Below are 21,721 nucleotides of genomic sequence, written 5' to 3' on the forward strand. Positions count from 1 at the left end.
TGCATTTGCATAGTTGTAGTCATGTGTTAGTTGCATGTCGATGTTGTGATCACAGCCAATATTGAGAATATAATTTGCTTATGCCCACTTCATTCTACCACCACCGCTTCCATCATAACATATTAAGTGTTAATTTGCCGATTTGAATTTGGTCATAATTCAGTGCTACCGGCGCCGCACTGGCTATATCTTTAATATTCGTTGAATGCTGGTGTACCCGTCCCCAATTACAACACATTGTATCCAAACAAATAAATCACCAAATTAAAATTCATATAATGTTCGCACATGTTTTTCTGTTTTACTCTCTCACTCAGTGAAAAAAGAAAATAAATTAAAAAAATAAAACATTTTATAATTTGTGTTCTAGTGTCACCCGCCACTCGTTGCTAATGGCTAATTTGCGTTGTCTGTCGGTCGCTGCACACACGAATTTCAGATAATTTCAATATCATCGATTGGGCGAAAAACCAGACACCATTCCGCAGTGATATCCGCTTTCGTTATCCAACCACTTAATCAAACAATTCAGTCTGGTATGTTCCAGTGGACTTGGTGTCGTTTTCAACTTAATTGCATTACGTTAATTGTTCGAAAAATGCTTCTTTATGGCAAATAAATTATTGCAATATGCCACGGAATATAAACTGAAATTGAGAGGGACGTTTTTGAAAATGTGGGGACAGTTACATACTTATACATCACTTGAAAACAGCGAAATGACGTTATGACTCCTTACATCTTTTAGTTATTATACATATTAAGGTAAGATGTCATCGTCATTATTATTTCGTCAAATTGGAGAGTCTCAGGGTACACATCAGAGTGCTTATCAGATATATAAAATTCAGTACAATATATTGAATAAAATACTGAGAATGTTGTAGGTATATTCTCCTGTGTAGATGATCAAGGTGATCTAGTAACAGATAGAGAAAACATGCTAAGGACATGTTTGTATCCAATAGAGTGGTATAAAGTCAACTGAAATAGTCCGGCTTAAGATTAAAAAACCGATGAAGTTTGCCACGAGAACTTTCTAAGATCAGAGCGAACACAATTTTGGACTATCTGGCAGGAGGAACGCATAGCTCGAAATTATCGACAAAAATTTTAGCCAGCATACTGTTACAATGACTAAAACATATTATGGCCATTGAAATGATTTGGTCATATCAATACCGATGTAGACCTGACAAATCCACTATACAGGACAAAATTAAGTATCTGCTCATCTTTACTTACCATCTTTTTGTGAACTATAAGGCTGTATTCGACGGCCCTATACGTCAAAAGCTCTTCTAAATCATGCCTTTAATCAGGATTCTCGCAAAGCTCATACGCCATTAACAGATACACAATCTTCGGTTAATATAGGAACAGTTTATTACCAAACGAGGTTTCAGACAAGGTGACAGCCTTTGTACGATCTTTTCAATATCATGCTGTATAAAGTTATACGAGATACCAAAGACTCATGACATATGAGTCAAACTATGAACATATATCCTTAAAAATTTCGAAAAGAAGTCCGCTAAAGAGGATATGGCAAGAAACGGTTGTAAGACTAACGCGCAAGACGCAACTACTCGGACGGTAGATGTTGAAAACTACACTTACGCGCTAGTTAATGACTTTAACCATTCACCACCATAAATAGAACAGTATAAAAAGAAGAATAATATTGACCAACTGATTCCTTGGACTAATTAAAAAGCACAAACATGTATGTATAACGTTATACAAGACACTACAGTTGTAGGCAGATAAGACAGTACTTGGTGTGTTTAAAGAAAAAAATGTTCGACACATTTACGGACCAATATGCGTAGACGGCGAATATAGGTTTTGTATGATATCGTGGTGCAATGTTAGCATCACTGCCGCACGCGCTATATGCCAGACTTCGACTACGTTGGATAGGGCATATCATGACAAATGATGATATAATCATATCGGTTCAAAAAATTTTGAAATGCTCACTCAAATGAAGTTAAATGGCTATTCATGGACCGTTTTGAAATTTTGAAATTTCAGCCTACTTTCAATAACATTACTTAAGAGCACTTGCGAATTAATTGGTTATCCGATTTGGATAAAACTTTGTTAGTCGTAATATTTCTTCCAAACGTATATAAATAATATGTTAGCTTATGTGCAAATTAAAGACTGCTCGAGGATGGTTTAAAAATTTCACAAAATATAGGTAATTACATCGAATTTTTTCGTATGAACTAAAATGGTACCTGACACAATGGCCCGAAAGATTTAATATGACTGACAAAAGTTCGAAAATGATTGGAAAATTTGTGCGCACGATAACTCTTGAAGGGAGTAACCAATTTATTCCATACATTGCACATCCTGAAATTTCAACCAGACTTAGGTGAGGTTCCAACATGGACTCAATCGGTGCACTCCTTCGGGTACCTCCCACACAAAATTTCGGATAAGTTCAGATTAGGACCTGCTCTCGAATCGCTTTGATTTTTGTTGCAGCAACTTGTATTCACTGCCCCCCATACGGCAGTACAAGTTTTATCAGGGCAAATAAATACTTTCTGACAAAATAGCCTGAAAGTTGCAAAATAACCCTATGACACCGTGTGTAGTTGTTGCAGCGCAAGATAACTCTCGAACGGATCTGCCGATTCGGTCGAACATATAGTCTTTTGTCCAAACTTAGTTTAAGTTCGAAGGTAAGCCATGCCGGTCCACTCTGTCAGATACCTCCTCCACAAAAGTTCAAAAATATTCGGAAAAATTATGGGCACGATAACTCTTGAAGGGAGTGACCGATTTGGTCCATACTATGCACATCCTAATATATCTACCAGGTATAGATCAGGTTCGAATATGGACTATAATTGTCCACACCTTCGGGTACCTCCCACACAAAATTTCGGATAAGTTCACTCTGGGATCTGCTTTGGAATAATTTTGATTTTGTTGAAGAAACTTGCATTCACTGACCCCCTTTACGGTGGTATAAGTAAATACTTCCTGACAAAATAACCCGAAAGTTATAAAAATCCATATGGCACCATGTGTAGTGGCTGGAGCGCACTATATCACTCGAACTGGTTAACCAATTTGGTCCGAAATTTGGCCGTCGTCATATTTTGTCCAAACTTAGTTTCAGTTCGAAGATGGGCAACACCGGTCCACAATTTCCAGTACTTCCCTACCACCCTTGAACGGAGCAACCAATTTGGTCCAAACTTTGGATCTTCTTATATTTTGTCCAAATTTAACTTCTAAAATGGCTCATATCGGTCCTCTCCTTAAGTTACCTTTCCTGCAAAAGTGTCACACTTTTATTTAAGTGTAGTTTAGGTTCTGTTCGAATATCCTTTGGAAATGTATACCGATGCTATTCGTTGTGGTCCTGGTTACAGCGATATTATATTTTCCGTGGACAAGTTCATGCTTCCTGGCATACTGGTCCAAATGAAATGACTGAAATGGCTAGCGGGTGCGATATCTATCGAAAAAATGACTCCCAAAATAAAATCCACTTTCATAATGGACTATGTCGGTCTATTTTTTCAAGTACCTACACCGCAACACTTTTGAACTTTAATCCTAATCCACATTTTTGTCTGTAAGTTCAAATGTGTAAAAAGGGCCAAAAAATTCTGAAAAGTCCCTATATACATTCGATCTGTCCGTAGATGAAAGTTTAATTTCACACAGGCTGATGGTATATCCCTGTCGGCAAAGCCGACTGATACTTTTATACTTGTTTTCTTCTTTAGAGGTGGGTATATTTCAGGCAGCAAGAACGACAGATCCTTTTTACTTGTTTTCTGTGTATTAACAGAGTGAACCATAATAAGTGCTGCAGGACGTTAGACCATTTGTTTCATTTTATGTTAAATTTTCAAATCTAAAAATGTTTCTAATCTTATCGCACACACCATGCTATAATGAACATTAATGTTTCCTTAAATTGGCGCAATTATTAAACAAACTTTAAATTGCGTGTTAAGATATGAAGGGGCACAGCTTAGAAAATATTCACATAAAAAACATGAAGCAGGTGCATTCAATTTCGTGCTGAAAAGAATGTAGCTAATAATAATCGCAGTATGTGGAGACATTTAAGGTTATTTCGCACAAAAGTCAAGACAAACTCGTTAACATGAAGAGGAAGTTATCAAGGAGAAAAACAAAAAAATGCGACTTTTATGTTTTCTCTCTTTATTTGTTGAGGCACAAATTTACAGCCTTTAATCATGCAATTCGAGAGTATGGTTTGCAAAATTATGTGTTTTGACCTTAAAACTTACTTAAGTGTTTGTTTTTATGCTGCTATGTTGCTAAAGAACTCACCGCCACATATGGAGGAAATAAAAACAACATTGTTTGTGATTAGTTTATATAAAATTTTTTGTTTTGGGTTGTATTTTATTCGTCATTTCTCTTTTCAGTTTATTTTGTTGTTTATAAAAAAACTATAGTAAAAATTAAATTTATTAATTATGTTAAATTATGTTATAACATACATATATATTAACAAATTTATCTTTATATAAAAAGATTTTCTCGTGATGGTCTATAGGGTTGTTCACTGCACACACTTCTAGGTCCGGTATTACCACGATAGGCTGCCTCACTATAACACTGTCCACATCATAACTAGAACGATAGACCGGTGTTTCTTCCGCCATGGCTAGCTTGGAGGTAAAGATCTCACGTAAACGTGGTTCAAATTGGTTCCTGAAAATGAAATAAAAGACAGAATGGAACGTTTATTGTGGTACTTGGGTCGAAATAAAAATCTTTAAAAAAAATCCACGTTTATTGTGTTATTTGGGTCGAAATAAAAATTTGTAAAAGTCCACGTTTATTGCGGTCTTTGGGTCGAAATAAAAATCTTTAAAACTCCACTTTTATTGTGGTCTTTAGGTCGAAATACAAATCTTTAAAAAATCCACGTTTATTGGTCGAAATAAAAATCATTAAAAAATCCATATTTGTCGGGACCCTTGGACGAAATAAAAATCTTTAAAAAATCCATATTTTTTCGTGGTCCTTGGGCGAAATAAAAATCGTTAAAAAAATCCACGTTTATTGTGGACTTTGGGTCGATATAAAAATTGTAAAAAAATCCACGTTTATTGCGGTCTATGGGCGAAATACTTTTTTTAACAAATCCACTTTTATTATCGTCTTTAAAAGAACCTTATTCCTTATTTTTTCCATCATCCTTCCATTTTATCAAACCACTTCCTCTCTACTGTCATTGATTTCAACATTTTTAATTTTTCAATTATTCTTACTTCGTTCTTTCACCCATGGCGCAATCACTGAACGCATCGCCAGCCATATTGAAGCTTAATACAATGGACATGTTTTCCACATGACTCATGGTAGGCAAAGTATGATCTCTTCGAAAAGAAAAAAGAGAAAGAAAAAACAAAAACTGCATTAAAATCTCTATTTATAAAATCTCGCCCACCCCAAACCCAAAGGAAAAAAGAAGAACAACTACTTACCCTCCAGACAGGGTACGGGCAATTTCCTCCTCAGTCACCTGTAAACCACAATCGGACATGCCCATACTATGCTGCAAATTAAGATGCGAAGATTGACAGTTGACGTTGCAATAAATGTTGCTGCTCCTCTTGCGTCTGAGTTCCTGGTGCTGTTGCTGGTGATGAGATTCCTGAAGACATGCCTTGACAGTATGCGATGTAAGCTTTCATGGGAAATTTTCCTCAAACCCAGAGGGAAATAATAGCAGTTTTGCCAATGCGATTGGGCAAATAACATTCCCAAGCAGTGCCTTTGCGCATGATGTTGACCCCCAATGTGACCATAACCCACATTTGTGTGTGAATGTAAGGAGTGTAAATCAGTCTTTTCGTTACTAATTCCATATTGGTATTGAGATGCTGTTGGCTGGATAATAATTGATGCTGATGGTTGAGAATTCTTGGAGTTTTGCCGATAATGGTGGACTTCTCATATTTCGGCAGGTGCTGAGGCATTGGTGGTACTAACCACCGTGGTGAGACCCGGATCCATGGGATTCACCAATTCCAGTTGAGTACTCTGTCGAAATGTTGATCACTACCATAGATAGGGTGCGACTGTTGCCTTGTACTTGTGGCAACACTTCGGTGTTTTCCAAAGGCGTTTGCTTCAACAAATGCTTGGTCTGTTGTTCCTGATGTGTGTGGGTAAGAATGCAGCCGAAACCGTTAGGAAGACTTGTGAAGTTTGAAATTCAACCATTGCCGTATCATGAACTTTTTGTGGAAATCCATGAAACCATAACCCTGAGCCAGGGAGAGGGCAATGGGCAGGTCTCCAACAATTATGGAGAGACTTGATTCTGATGTGGAACCATCTATAGGTTTCACATGGTTTTATGTGATTTACCTCCCTCAATAGGTGGCTTGCTTCAGCTATTTTGGCCTAGGACATCCATTGTTCTTCGGTAATATTGCACTGGGAATGCCAGGGCACTCACCCGTTTCACTGTTGCCGTTTAAAGCTGTTCCACCCACACCGGAAGACCTTAAAGGTGGACTCTTGGGTGATGATACATTGGAAGCTTTCGAACTTATCATGGTCATACCAGGATGCCTTCAGGAACCTGGCACAATTTCGATTTCGACAATTTGCCGAACGTTTTAACACTGTATACAGGCGAAAAGAATTGGGCTTGTTCATTGTTGTTGCTCGCCGTGGTGTTGGTATTTTGTTCTAGACCAGCTTGCCTTATGGGTGAGTGGGTGCAACGTTTTAATCTACACGTTCTTCCAACCATGCTGGGACTTTGTGGTGTTTGTTTTTAGCTAACCAATTTTTTTGCTGAAACTGCTATTTTTGAGGGGCTGGGTTGTTGTTTCTCCACACCACCACCTTTGATGGCTTTGCTCATCATCACACCAAGATTATAACCGCTACTCAAGTAGGGTAAGTAGACAGGGGGATGTTCACCATCCGCGGCATCATCACATGGTTAGTGTCTGCTGATAGCTCTGAGATTGAGGGGCCAGCACCAGAACCCGCTGATGAACCAGTAGATTAATGAACTTTTGGAGGCGCAAAGAGAGAGGGAGAGAAAGTGGAAGAGAACAAGCCAAGAAATTTGTTTTTAGTCTGCATTTAGTTGATTGTGCCTGTTGTTGGCCTAACAGCAACATTTATCGTCTTAATTGTAAAATTAATCAAAAGTAGTAGTAACAGAGGCCACTAAAGAACTTACCATTCAGAACGGAACTAAGACCATCCACACCTGATGCCCAAAGGAAAGCGATGTTTTCTCCTTCGCATGCGGTGTATACGTGAAGCCAATTGTATGGTTGTCAAGGCATACGTATGCGACTGGAAATAGAACAAAACAAAAACAAAAAATGTAGTAGCCTGTTAGTGAACTCCAAGGCCCTAAACAATCAATCAGTTGGCGTTGGGCAGCCAAGACTTGCTTAGGCGGAAGTGGGTGGCAAAGGACTCAACGCTATGTTGACTGTCTCTTAACCAGAAGTGACATTAAAATGCTCAACACATACATTTTGATTAAGAATTCATTATCACGTGTTATCCTTGCCCTTCCTGTTAAGTCATCCTTTGCAAGTGCATTGGAACCCATATGCCGTTCGCAACTACTTACCTGGGTGTGCATAACATGAGTTATTACGGAGATATGACACGTCAATGGTGCCAGCCAGTCTTTTAGTGGCATTGGCTATCCAAAATAGCCAGCAGAATATTATCAATGCTGGAGAGTGACAGACCACCCGTACAATTGGCACAGCCACCCAAATCGATAAGATGCAAACGACTTCGGCCTCCAGCCACTATGTAATGCGGGAAGAGGAAGAAACAAAAATTTCCATGAAAATTCATAACATTAAAATACCAATCCCAGACGATAATGTGGAAATTCATCCAGCAAAATATGCTGGCTGGCTCTAAGGACATTTTTAAACGCCCCAAGTTTTTGTTTCTTGTTTGTCCTTTAATTTTACTTAACTCCACCTTTACGTGATAGACTGTATTGATAGAGCAGCATCTAGGAACAAGGCAGCACGCTCAGCAGTGGGGGCACGCAACTCAGTAGGGCCTCAGCAATCAGGAAATCGTCAGGCAAATAAACCCCAGGAGAGTCACGAGAGTCTGGTTTATGAGCCAAGTTATGCAGCATCAACCAGAACACACAAGTCAAAAAATAAAGCATATAAAGCTGGAGAAATAGAAGAAAAACGACAAAACAAAATGCCAGTTAAACAATGTGGAATTAAACGTTAAACAAACACACTTCAAAGTAATGAAAAATGCAAATGGTTTTGGGGTAGGAGTAGAGGCAGGGGCAACTTAAAAAAAAAGCGTAAGCTATTGTGGTTACCAAGCCATCCCTCGCAAACAAACCTGAGAAGGAGAGCAAATAACTAAATAGTTGTTCGCTTCAGTTCCCTTTTACAATGTCCCCTTTGTAAAAGAAAACGAAACCGAACATTTTAATTGGGGCCGTGGGATGAGTGCGCCATATTCACGTTTGGAAGTAGTTTTAGATTATCTTTGCCATTTCATTCCCTTAACATTTTTTCTTGCCCTACCACCACCATTTACCACCATTGTTTATATTAAATGTAAATGTTGTTATAATATGTATGTTAAAAACACCAAAGGTAGGGATTTTGTCTGAAAAAGGAGACAAAGCAAAATAATTTAAAGGAAGGCGTCTCACAGCCAGCCGTTTGATAGCTGCCTTGCCAGGTTAAAGTTATTTGTTATTTACGCATATATGAAGAAGCGAGCGAAAGTCAAACGGTTTTTGCTCACAAGAAAAAAGGTTATAAAAACACTTTGATCTGCATTGGGGCCATAAAAACAATTTTAATTGCCGATTTTCTTTTAAGGAATTTGCGAACCTAAAAAGGAAATTCAAGTTCGTCTATGGCGTATAATAAAAACTAACGTGGAATGGAATATGTAATGACAACGATTATTGCTTTATAACATATCAAAATGTGAGTTTAACGAGGGATTTAGAATGGATGCCAAAGGGAAGGGTTCCAGGTGGGTACCTTTCTTTAGATTTGTCAATGAAATTTTAATAATTTTTAGGGAACTTAATAATAGAGGGAATGTTGGAAGGGGTTATGCTAAAACTGCGAGTTTCAACATACACGAAATAGCCTAAATATTGAGAGTTTAGCCTCTAGCTAAAAATTAGCTTTATTTATTCAGGACTTAGGGTAAAGACTGACTTTTATAAAAAATTGTGAAGGCAAGGCCAACTCATTAAGCGACAAATATTCTTGTCCCTTACACAGGTTCATGTGGGAACTACTCTTTGGCTGAACGTAATCTTCTCTCACAAGGTGGCATCGAGTTATTTTAGTTTTGTGAAATATATGAAAAAACAAACAAAATACCAAGGTCATTCAGAAAAATATTTAAAAAAATCTCGAAACACCAAGGCCCTATAAAAAATATTTCAAAAAAATCCATGTAACTTCAATGATCTTTAGATAAATATTAATTATTAAAAAGGCCCTCTAGACAAATTCTTTAAAATAATCCAGGAAACCCCAAGGTTGCACACAACCTAGAAAATATTTTAAAATTCCAAGCAATCCCTAGGCCCTCTAGAACATTTTTAAAAAATCCACGTAAACCCAAATATTTAAGAAAATTCCATGTGACCTTAAGGTTTTCTAATCGAATATACTAACAAATTCCATGAAACCCAACGATCCTCTACAAAAAATATTTAAAATATACTCCAAAAATGTCAAACGATTCTAAGGTACTGTAAAAAATAATCTTCGAAAATCCAAGTTTATAGACCTCAAGTACTTTGATAAACTATTCTAAAATACACCAAACAACCCTGATGTCCCCTTTAAATTAATCCTAAAAATTTCGAGGTTATATCCCTGATATCCTATAGAAAGGTCCAAAACTACACTTTTCCGAAATTTTGTGTGGGAGATACCCGAAGGAATGGACTGATTCAGTCCATATTGGAACCTCATCTAAGTCTGGTAGAAATTCCACGATGTGAAAAGTATGGACCAAATCGGTTACTTCCTTTAAGAGTTATCGTGCGCACAAATTGTCCGAACATATCCGAACTTTTGTGGGGGAGGTACCGGGAGGAGTGGACCGATATAACCCATCTTTGAACTAAAACTAAGTTTGGACAAACTATTACGAAAGTCAAATTTTGGACCGAATCGGTTGATCCGTTCGACAGTTATCGTGCGCTCCAGCCATACAGACAAACGGACGGACATGGCTGAATCAACTCCAAATTGTCTGAAACACATTTCGTTCAAACATACTTGGGGTCTAAAGCCATTATTTCGATGAGGCATATTTTGCCCGTATGAAAGTGTATATACCCTCGTTAGCATAAATGCTGAGGGTATAAAAATCCACTCTTATGGGCCAGAAGTCTTTTAGAAAAATATTATATTCTATTTTTATACCCTCAGCCTTTAGGCTAAAGAGGGTATTTACATTTTGATACGACTAAAAATGTGCCTCATCGAAATAATGGTTTTAGACCCCAAGTATGTTTGTACGATATCCGTTTCAGACAATTTTGAGTCGATCTAGCAATGTCCGTCCGTCTGTCTGTCTGTCTGGCAGGCTGGTGCGCACGATAACTCTCGAACGGATCAATCGATTCGGGTCAAATTTTAGGTATCGAAATATATTGTCTAGATTCGATTTAAGTTCGAAGATGGGCCATATAGGTCCACTCCTTCAGGTACCTCTCCCACAAATGTTCAAAAATTGTCGCAAAACTTGTGCGCACGATAACTCTTGTAGGGAATAACCGATCTGGTCCATACTTTCCACATCGTGTATTTTCTACTAAACTTAGATGAGGTTCCAATATGGACTCAATCGGTCCACTCCTTCGGGTACCTCCCACACAAAATTTCGGAAAAGTTCAGTTTAGGACCTGGACTCGAATCGCTTTGATTTTTGTTTACGCAAGTCCCTTATACGACGCTGTAAGTTTCATTAGGGGCAAGTCCATACTTCCTGAGAAAATAGCCTGAAAGTTACAAAAAACCCTATGACACCGTGTGTAGTGGTTGGAGCGCAAGATCTGCCGATTCGGTCCAAAATTTGGCTTTCGTAATATTTTGTCCAAACTTAGTTCAAGTTCAAAGATGGATTATATCGGTCCACTCCTTCCGGTACCTCCCCCACAAAAGTTCGAAAATGTTCGGAAAATTTGTGCGTACGATAACTCTTGAAGGGAGTAACCGATTTGGTCCATACTTTGCACATTATGAAATTTCTACCAAACTTAGATGAGTTTCCAATATGGACTTAATCGGTAAACTCATTCGAGTACCTCCCACACAAAATTTCGGAAAAGTTCAGTTTAGGACCTGCTCTTGAATCGCCTTGGTTTTTGTTGTAACATCTTGTATTCACTGTCTCTATACGAAGGTACAAGTTTCCTCAGGCGCAAGTCCATGCTTCCTAAAAAAATAGCTTGAAAGTTGAAAAACAAACCCTATGACACCATGTTTATGGGTGGAAGCGCAAGATAATTCTCGAACGGAAATGCCGATTCCGGCCAAAATTTGGCCTTCGTAATATTGTTTCCAAACTTACTTTAAATTCGAAGATAAGTCATATCGGTCCCCTCCTTCAGGTACCTAGCCCACAAAAGTTCAAAAATATTCGGAAAAATTGTGCGCACGATAACTCTTGATGGGAGTGACCGATTTGGTCCATACTTTACTCATTCTCATAATATCTACCATATATAGATCAGGTTCGAATATGGACCATATTTGTCCACTCCATCCCGTACCTCCCACTTTGATTTTTGTTGAAGCAACTTACATTCGCTGCCTCAATTACGATGGTAAAAGTTGTTTCAGGGACAAGTCCATACTTCTTGAGAAAACAGCCCGAAGGGTGTAAAAACCCCTTATGGCACCCCCATGGTCTATGTCGGTCCATTCCTTTAAGTACCTTTTCCGCAAAATTTTTCAACTTTATTCCTAATAAACACTTTTGTCGGTTCATACGACCAAAATTTTGAAACCCCCTAAATACATAAGTTTTTTGTGAAAAAAGTATTTCAATTTGCACAGGCTGAGGGTATATCTCTCTCGGCAAAGCAGACTGATATTTTTTACTTGTTTCTTAAATATTCTGAATCAATCTCCCTGAACTCCTTTAGAAAACTATTCTTAGCAATCGTAAGATAATGGCCCAAAAGTCATTATTATTCTTAAAATTCAAAACGAACTGACAGTGTTGCAAAATTTTTACTGATCGCTACCAATATCATGATTTCATCCCGGCGAAGGGAATTATCTATTGGCTTCTCAGTTTTTGAAATGATGCCTTTTTAGCGAAAAACCGAACTCTTTAAGTGTCTAGTATTCAGTTCGTTTTGAAAAACATTACTCTCTGTAATAGAGGGTAATAAATGAAGTTGATCCAATGGGGGAATACTCCAACTCAAGCAAAAATTTCATCTTAAAAAATTCCAATCCATAGACTACGATGTTTACGATAATAATATAATTAAAATTATCATGATTATCAACCTGAAATCGTTTTGTAAATACTCTTCAAGGGCCCACACAAAATGTTTTGAAACCCCTTAAAACACTTCCGTAATAATATCAGGAGTCGTTTGAAAGATATTCTTTAGAATCGCACCTTAAATCTTAAAAGTCATTTAAAAAAATTTTCTTTTTCACTAAAATCTTCTTTCCACCAAAAACATTTGCATTTTAATAAAAAAGTCAATTAACCTACCTACTCGTACATACCCAGCAAAAAGTTTGCCTCCAAAGAGGCAGTTAAATGTGATCTGGAAGTGCATCAAATTATGCATTTTCACTCATGATTTTTACAAGAGCGTGACTACTGAAAGAGGCACTCCATTGCACTGCATTTTAACTGACCCTTTGGCACTGCATTTTAACTGACCCTCTGGCACTGCATTTTAACTGACCTTTTGGCACTGCATTTTAACTGACCCTTTGGCATTGCATTTTAACTAACCCTTTGGGGTAGAATAGGAGGCAGTCCAAAGCACGTGTTTTGATACAGGCATTATGCGGAAATTGTGCAAGCCATTACAAAATATGCCAGAACAAATAAAATGCATTTATTATTTGTGTAAAACATAAATATTAAGAACTTTATTACATTAACACAAATTATGAAAATTCTCAATTGAATTTAATCGCAAACATGCGTGTTTCCTCCGCCCTCCATTTGTTCCAAGCTGAACTGTTTTTACTTCATTTGCTAAATGGGTTGCCTTCCCATCACCAGTTAAGATTTCGACATGTACTCCAACAGCACTCCATTCGGAAATTTTCTTCTCGTGAGTTACCGGAAAAATGTTCACAAATTAAATATTATTTAGTTTGTATTAACAAATGTTTGGAAATGTTAACACGCTTATCTCTTTTTGGAAAATGTAGAGATGTACAAACTGATTTATGTACATGTAGGGATCTCTAACAACTGCTAATAAAATGTAGCGAACGGAGTGCCTTTTTCACGACTCCGTTTGGACTGCATCCGGATGCTGTTAAATTGTGAGGAATTGGAGTGCCTTTTTCACGACTCCGCTGAACTGCATCAGGATGTCGTTGAAATGTGACAAGTGGATGTGATTCTTTGGATTGCATCCAAATGCGGTTAAAATGTGAGGACTGGAGTGCCTTTTTCACGACTCCGGTTGAACTGCATCAAAACATGCCGTGACAGAACTAGTCCACATTGCACTACTTCCAATTTATTTTGCTGGGTATATACATATCTCATAATTTGTTCCTTCTTAATTCAACACCTACCATTTTCATGAGCAGGTAATAATTCCTTTGACGTTGAATCGGGTTTCGTGGCACTAACATCCAAAGCACTGACACGCACCCATATAAAGGGATAGCATAGTCTTGGACTGACCTGTAGACAGACATACCGCACACAAACATGAAAGAGAAAATATAGCAAATAGAAACAGAACAAACTCAAATCAGTGAAGATGACAACAGGATGATAGAATATAACATGCAAAATACTGCAAGATAAGAATGATTAGTTGTCTAACGAACTAAGGCACGAAGGAAATTTATTGCAATTTTCTTGTGTGTGAATGTTCATGCACATGATGAGGAAATGAATATAAATGCAAGGACAGACAGTGTGCAGTCTACTTCATTTGACACAGCAGTCACAAAACGACAACTTACCGGAATTTGGATAACCAATTGCAAGCAGACAGCCATCGGAACCTTATAAAACGATTGGGATTACTTCAGATAAAGCAGATGCACAGACATCCAACTAGAAGGAGAAAAGATAAAAACAACAAAAAGAAACAGAAAAGAAAAACCATAAGAACAACATAAAATGGTGGGTGTTTATGTTCAAACTAAATGTTGAGACATGGCAAATTGTTTTGCCAATAAAAAACACCAGCAGACCAGCATTCCCTCTTTCACTCACCTGTTGATCTTGCACTGTAAAAAGATTATCGAATGCAAACATTTTGGGTGCGGCCACCATGAGACCACGTTTTTGTGACGAACAACGAAATTGGAGGCCGCTTCCGGATCTGTTAATGTAACTTAATGCTTTTTCTTATCCACTGCCATGAAGTGTGGTGTATCCGGTCTTTTTTGTGAGTATCGGAAACACGCAGCATAACTTTAACCTGTAAGCAAGAACCATTATATTGTAAAAACGAAAATTGTGATGGAAATAAAATGAAAAATTACTAAAATTATAAACAAAAAACCCATGTGAAACCCTTTTAAGTTGTTTTTAATGATTTTAAGCATTATGGATTTCGAGGAAGCATTTTTGTTGATTACTTATGATATGTCGGAAAATTTGTTCATAGAAATATTTTTATGTTTCAGATTTTTATTTGACATGCAAAAGCTATTAGGTACTTCGAAATCCCACTTACCTTGCCAATACAAACCACCAGACCAGTTGGCACAGGCGGTGGCGCCTTTTGTAAGGTGCCACAGAAGCCACCATTGCGTGCCGAAGTATTTGACCTGTCTCTGGTGCGTGATGATTTTGCTGACGTACTTTGTGCTGCTATTTTTTGGGTCGATCTACAAGTAAAAAAAGTAAGAGAAAAATTGACATTATTATACAGTTTAGTTGAAATGTTATCCACTACCATATTTTGAGGATATTTGATATTAAGGAAGCAGACTTTAACACGTTTTAGGTTTATATGAAATGCAAAGGCAAGAGTTTTCAGTTGGAGAGAAAAAGAAGATTTTTATTTAAAAGTATTCCTAATATAATCAAGAAAAATACTTTAAAAAAATCCACTATTTCGGAAATTTAAAAATCCAAAATTTTCAAAAATTCAAGATTTCGCATTTTTTAAACTATTATTTTGGAAAATAATATTTAAATATATCAGATAAAACCTTTTCATGGTTTTGGAAAATCATTTAAAAATTCGTGATTTCAGAATTTACTTTTAGTCTACAAATTCAGAAAAACATATATTAAAAACTCAAGATATTTGAATTACTTTTTAATCCACGATTTTGGATCTAATTTTTGAATCTACGATTTTGTATTTAATGTTTAAATCGATGATTTTGGATTTATTTTTAGTATCCTTAGTTTCGTATTTTTTTAATCCATTGTTATGGATGTAATTTTTATTTTTAACACCATGTTTTTTTAATCCATATTTTTGATTAAAAATTAAGAAAATTATGGAAAAATATTTGTGTAAAATTCAAAATTTGGGAAAAATAATTTTGAAAAAATCAATGATATGGACAATATATTTTGACAAAAAGCAACATTTAAAATCTACGACATGGAAAAACATGCTCAAAAAAAGAAAAAACACAAAATTTAGGAAAATTTTTCAAAAAAATCCACGATTTCGAAAAATATTTTGAAAAAATTCACGATTTGGAAAAAATATTTTTCTAAAACCCAAGAAAGAATATTAAAAACAAATGCATTCGAGAAGATTATTTTAACAAAAAATCTAAGATTTGGAAAAATATTTAAAAAATATTTAAAAAAACACCGTCAATATCTTTGGATTTTGGAACCTTGCGGACACTTCATCCAAGACATTGGTTCCGAGATTAATATTGAAGACCCGATTAATTTTTGGAAGCGGCCAGGAAGGATCTTCGCGAATTTTTAAACAATTTTTTGCCTCTGTTCTTGATTTTTATAATTCCAAACTGTAATTTATTTCGCTATTTGCGATGCATCTTAGCTTTTTATTTATTTTTACGAATTTGTTATGATTTAAAGGTGGCGGCGAATCATATTTCACTGATTTTCTTAGATATTAATGTGGGTAATGACCAAAATTAATGTAAAATATTGTCGAAGAAATTAATGTAGGAAAATGTGAGAAAATAACAGCGAAAACAACGGTTGTATAATGTTATAATCTCCAACGGTTACTATAAAAATCTTTAGCGTGTAACAAAAATGTCATTTTCTCAAAAAATATGTAAAAGGCAAAATACTTTTTTGAGGTAAAATATTTTGTGTTGTTGTAGATTTTTGTCAATATCTCGAAGACCATTAAGCCTTTCGCAGCGGTTCTTGCAGATATTGGACACTAAACTATCCACAAACATACTACATACAAATATTCCACTTTCTGACCACTAATTTGATGGTTTTAAACGAATTTATTGAATTTTTTTCAATTTTCTAAAGAGGCAAAATACTTAATTGACTCACTGTAGGAAAAATATGTTTAAAAAATTCTCGAGGTGGAAAATGATTTCTAAAAAAATACACAATTAGAGAAAAAATATTTTAAAGAAATCACGATTTGCAAATAATATTTTTTATAACATTTGTGGAAAATATTTGGACAAAATGTAGGATTTAGAAAAAATGTTTTGAAGAAATTTATGATCTGAAAAAAATATTTTTAAAAATCCACGATTTGGGAAAAATATTCAGAAATAAAAGAAAAAAAAATTGTGATTAGAAAAAAATATTTAAAAAAAAAATGCACGATTTGGAAAAATATTTTTAAAATTTTACGATTTGGAAATTTTGTTATAAAATCCATGATTTGGGAAAAAAATTTCGATTTGGAAAAAGTAATTTAAAAAATTCCAAGAATTGGCTAAAATATTTTGCAATAAGTCCACGATTTGCGAGGTGATATCAAAGATCAAAGATTTGTGAAAAATATTAAAAATACAAGATTTGGAAAAAATATTTTAAAAAAATCAAGAAACACATTCAAAATTTGGGAAAAATATGTTGTAAAGATATATTGTAAAATAATTTAAAAATTTGGTAATATATATTTAAAAAACCCGATTAGTTAAATATAAATCCATTGGAAACATTTTAATAAAACACAAAATTTCAGAAAAAGTTTAAAGCAAAATATCAAAATTATGTACGAAAAAAGGAATAATATTAAATAAAATCCACGATTTCGGAAAAAAATTGTTAGACTATCCATTCCGAAAAATATTTTTAAATGATTAAGAAAAAATATTTCGAAAACCCACGATGCCGGAAAAAGATTTTCAAAAATGTCAGAAAAATATTTTTAAAATCAAATTAGGAAAATATTCTTAAAAAATTGAGATAAAAAATATTTTAAAAAGCCGTTATTTCGGAAAACTGTTTTTAAAAATTCAGAAAAATATTACAAAAAATTTGAAGAAAATATTAAACAGACATAGGTAAAAATATGTTAAAACTTTAGAAACAATTAAATTGGGAAAACTTGTCTTACTTTTACAAGTAAGATTTTGGAAAAATTGTTTTTAACAAAATCTGTGATGTTTTAAAAACGTTTAGGATTCATAAAAAATAAATTTTATAGTTGTTAACTAATCTAAAATTTCGGAAAAATATTTGTAAAAAAGTCAGCTATTTTTATTAATTTATAAATATGTTGAAAAATTTTTTGAAATCCCTTTTTATATTTTTATACCCTACACCACTATGTGGAAAGGGTATTATAAGTTTGTTTTGGTAAAAATTCATGTAACACCGTGAAATATTCGTCGGAGACCCCCAATGTGGTATACCAATCTTCATATCTCGGCGAGATAAAGCGATTTTGAGATGTGTGTCCGTCCGTCCGTCCGTCCGTCCGTGTGTCCATTATGAATTGTAATCAAACTCCAGGCCGCAATTATTAACCGATCGTCACGAAATTTGGTATGGAGGTCGGTTTCACATCAGAGTAGATCGCTATTTTAATTGGTGATGATCGTGAAATATTTAGCGGGTGAAATGGACCAAAAACATAATTTTTATCCGATTTGTAGCTGCTCTGTAGGTCGCAATAATAGTCCGATCGCCTCGAAATTTTAAATAAGGTAAGAGTATATGACAAAGAAGAAGCTTGCAAGTTGAGATGGCGATCAGATAATATTTAGAGAGTTAAATGGACCAGAACTTTTGTGTGAAAATTGTGAAAAATTTTAATATACAGCTTATATCTTTGTTCCTGAAAGACACATTCTTCCCTCGTGAGTTATGTTTAGAAGACGATCTCTTGACCTTTGCACTGATGTCGATTACATTGATGTACGTGATCAGATAACAGAGCTACAGCTTTATATATATAGTTTTTTGTTTGTAGTGTAGTAATTAACACTCTAGAGGTCGCAGTTATAGCTCAATGGTCACGAAATTTTGCACGAGGTTAAAGTTTAGGTTGCAGACAATGTCTATAATTTTGCATGACGATCTGATATTATTCAGCGGCTGATATAGACCATTACTTTTGTATGAAAAATATACAAATTTTATTTTTGGTCCATATTTTAATTTCTGGAGGGCATATACTGTAGCCCACATATGGAATAATAACTACTGACCTTTCCCCTAATGCAAATTGCAATAATGTGTCTGCTAGATAACGCACCTACTGCCTGATATATAATGAGTTTTGTGTGGAGAACCACAATTTCCTCCCATGCTACAAATTGTCTCTATCATGACAGAGAAATTTTCAGTTCAGTTGTCAAATTGGATTTTAATACAAATATTGCAGCATGGGGTCGCCTCGCCACCTATTTTATACCTCAGGATTTAGGGTAAAGGGGATACAAACAACGACCAAAATGTGTCTCATCGAAATATTGGTTTTAGACGCCAAGTATATTTGGACGAAACTCGTTTCAGACAATTTGGAATCTATTTAGCGCTGTCCGTTCATCTGCCTCTTTTAATGTCTAGCTGGCTGGTGCTCACGATAACTCTCGTACGGATCTACCGATTAGAACCAAATTGTACACTTCGTAATATTTTGCCCAAGCTTTGTTTAAGTTCAAATGTAGGCTATGTCGGTCCACACCTCCCCCAAAAAAGTTCAAAATTGTTTTCGAAAAATTGTGTGAACGATAACTGGCATACTGGAAGTGAGCAATCGATTTGCTCCAAACTTTCCATATATTATTATTTCTTCCAGATATAGATCGGATAAGACTATATCGGTCCTTAGGGTACCTCCCACACAAAATTTGGAAAAGAGAAATTTAAGAGTCCTCTCGACTCGTTTTTTACACATCGTACTATTTCATCCAGTCATGTATCAGGTTGGAATATGGACTATATCGGTCCGTCCTTCGAGTACCTCCCACACAAAATTTGGGAAAAGTGCAGTTTGAGGACCCGTATCGGATCTATTTGATTATATATTTTTTTGAAGAAGGTTCTTTTCACGGTCCCTATTCTGGTCCCTTTTCCGGGGTAAGTCATACTTCCTGAGTCCAGAAGTTTCAAAAATCCATGCCGGCTACAATTAAAATTACAAATCTGAAAAAATAATTCTCAAAATTCTCAAATTCTCAAACTTTTCCAAAACTCATTGATTTGGTATAGCCCCATATTACGATACCTAAAGATTCCACGCATTTTAAAGCAAACTCGTGTTACATCTTCTATCTTCTTTAATGTATAATTGAACATGAATAATTTTGGGATTTATAAATTTGTTTGCATGCAACATTTTTGAATTTCTATTCATTGTTAGTTATTTCTACCGGTATAAATTATACATATTGTTGATATGACAATATATACCCACAATGAACTATTTTCGAAATGCCCTGATAATCACAAAACTGCGTGCATTGTCAAGCATATGTGAGGTACAAGTGCACAATTTTTGGACGATCGATCTTCAATAAACTCGCAATTTTCGCAATTATCAAATATACCAAATTGCATGGTATATATATTTATTTATTTTAGGTGCTTTCCAAAAAGGAACCTGATATTCAAAGACAATTTGAAGATGTAGGAGGAGGGGCTAATTAATGTGAATTTTCCAATTTTCAAATATTTTTTAGAAATGTATAATTTAAATATTTTTCCACAAGCATCCCAGTAAAGAAAGGGAGACTTCTCTTATATCAATGGATTCATATTATGTATTATGTATGCATATTGATATGTGACCTAGTGTCCTAAGTTGCCACTTGTAGAGACGATTTTCATGTCTGAAATACCCAGCAAATATCACCAACATTACTAAAGGGTTTTTTGCCACCGTAGACAATTTGATGGGAATCGAACCCGGACATTCAGCGTGCAAGGCGGTTGCACATAGCTAATTCCTACAGGTTGTGGTGTAGGGTATCACATGGTCGGCCCCGTCCGACTATAGGCTTTGCTTACTTGTTTTATATTCTTGTAGACGACTGAACCGGACTGAGGGTAAGTAATTGTCGGCAAAGCCAATAGACTGTTTTTTTTTTTTGCAAATAGTATTTTGACAAATAAAAAGAGCTACATCTTTTATCTTATCATATTCATATATATTTGAACACATAATGATAATAAATGTTCTACCTAAAACAGTAAAAGATTAGCATCATTCGTTTTTACAGAATTTATTTTTATATAGCCATACAAGAATATTCACAAACAAAATAATATTTCGCTTACTTTAGAAAAATCTAGGCATTGGTATTTTCGTGGTTTCTTGTGACAGTGATAACGGTTATTTACCACAATTTTTTGTGGTTTCTGGCTGCCATAACAATTTCACTTTTCATTAAATATTAAAAAGCAAAAGTTTACAATGTGCAAAATCATTCACAAATGGCAAGGAGCCAATGAACCTCATGATGAGCTGTCTCCAAAAACAAAAAGAGGTTGAAAGAAATGTTTATAAAACAAATCAAAATTCATTTTTCTTCTACCGCCACATGAATTATCAAGTCTGTTTTCCAAAATTCTACAGTTGTGTCGTGTGATATCCTAGACAGCTGTCAGTTTTGTTATTTTTGTCTGTCATGGATTTTAATAAAAATAAAACCTCTACATTGGTGTGTGTGTCTTTTCTCTAGTTGGCCAGGCCAAAATATATAGAACCAACTTTATCTGCTTTGGTATTTCAGACAATCTTCAGTTAAATAATTTAAAGAACTTCAAAGTGTCTACTAACTTTTGCACCGCCAGTATAGTCTCAATTGCCTAAAAATTTTAAAAGTTAGTTGAAAAGTTTTATGGAATATCAATCACACATGTCCTTAGGGTATAAAATAATATACAATATTAACCATTTATTGTCATATTATTTAAGGTTATTACGTTTAGATGGCTGTTTGAATTGCTTTAAGATATGCTGTTTGAATTTAAATTTGTTTTATAAATTTTATTAATGATTGCACAAAAGTAGAAGCAGCGGCAAAGGGATATTTGAGTTAGACAAACAAGTGAAGATTAATAAACCGCTGTATCAGATATC

The 21,721-nt window shown here is 35.2% G+C and overlaps 1 pseudogene; it reads right to left on the reverse strand.

Annotated features, from left to right (window-relative positions):
• Positions 1–4,530: 4,530 nt before the first annotated feature.
• LOC141392562 (kinesin-like protein GA13060) overlaps positions 4,531–21,721 on the reverse strand; it is a 76,304-nt pseudogene continuing 59,113 nt past the window's right edge.

Source organism: Musca autumnalis, unplaced genomic scaffold (genome assembly GCF_047663935.1).
Source record: "Musca autumnalis isolate F117 unplaced genomic scaffold, ASM4766393v1 scaffold_2, whole genome shotgun sequence".
Classification (NCBI taxonomy): Eukaryota; Metazoa; Arthropoda; class Insecta; order Diptera; family Muscidae; genus Musca; species Musca autumnalis.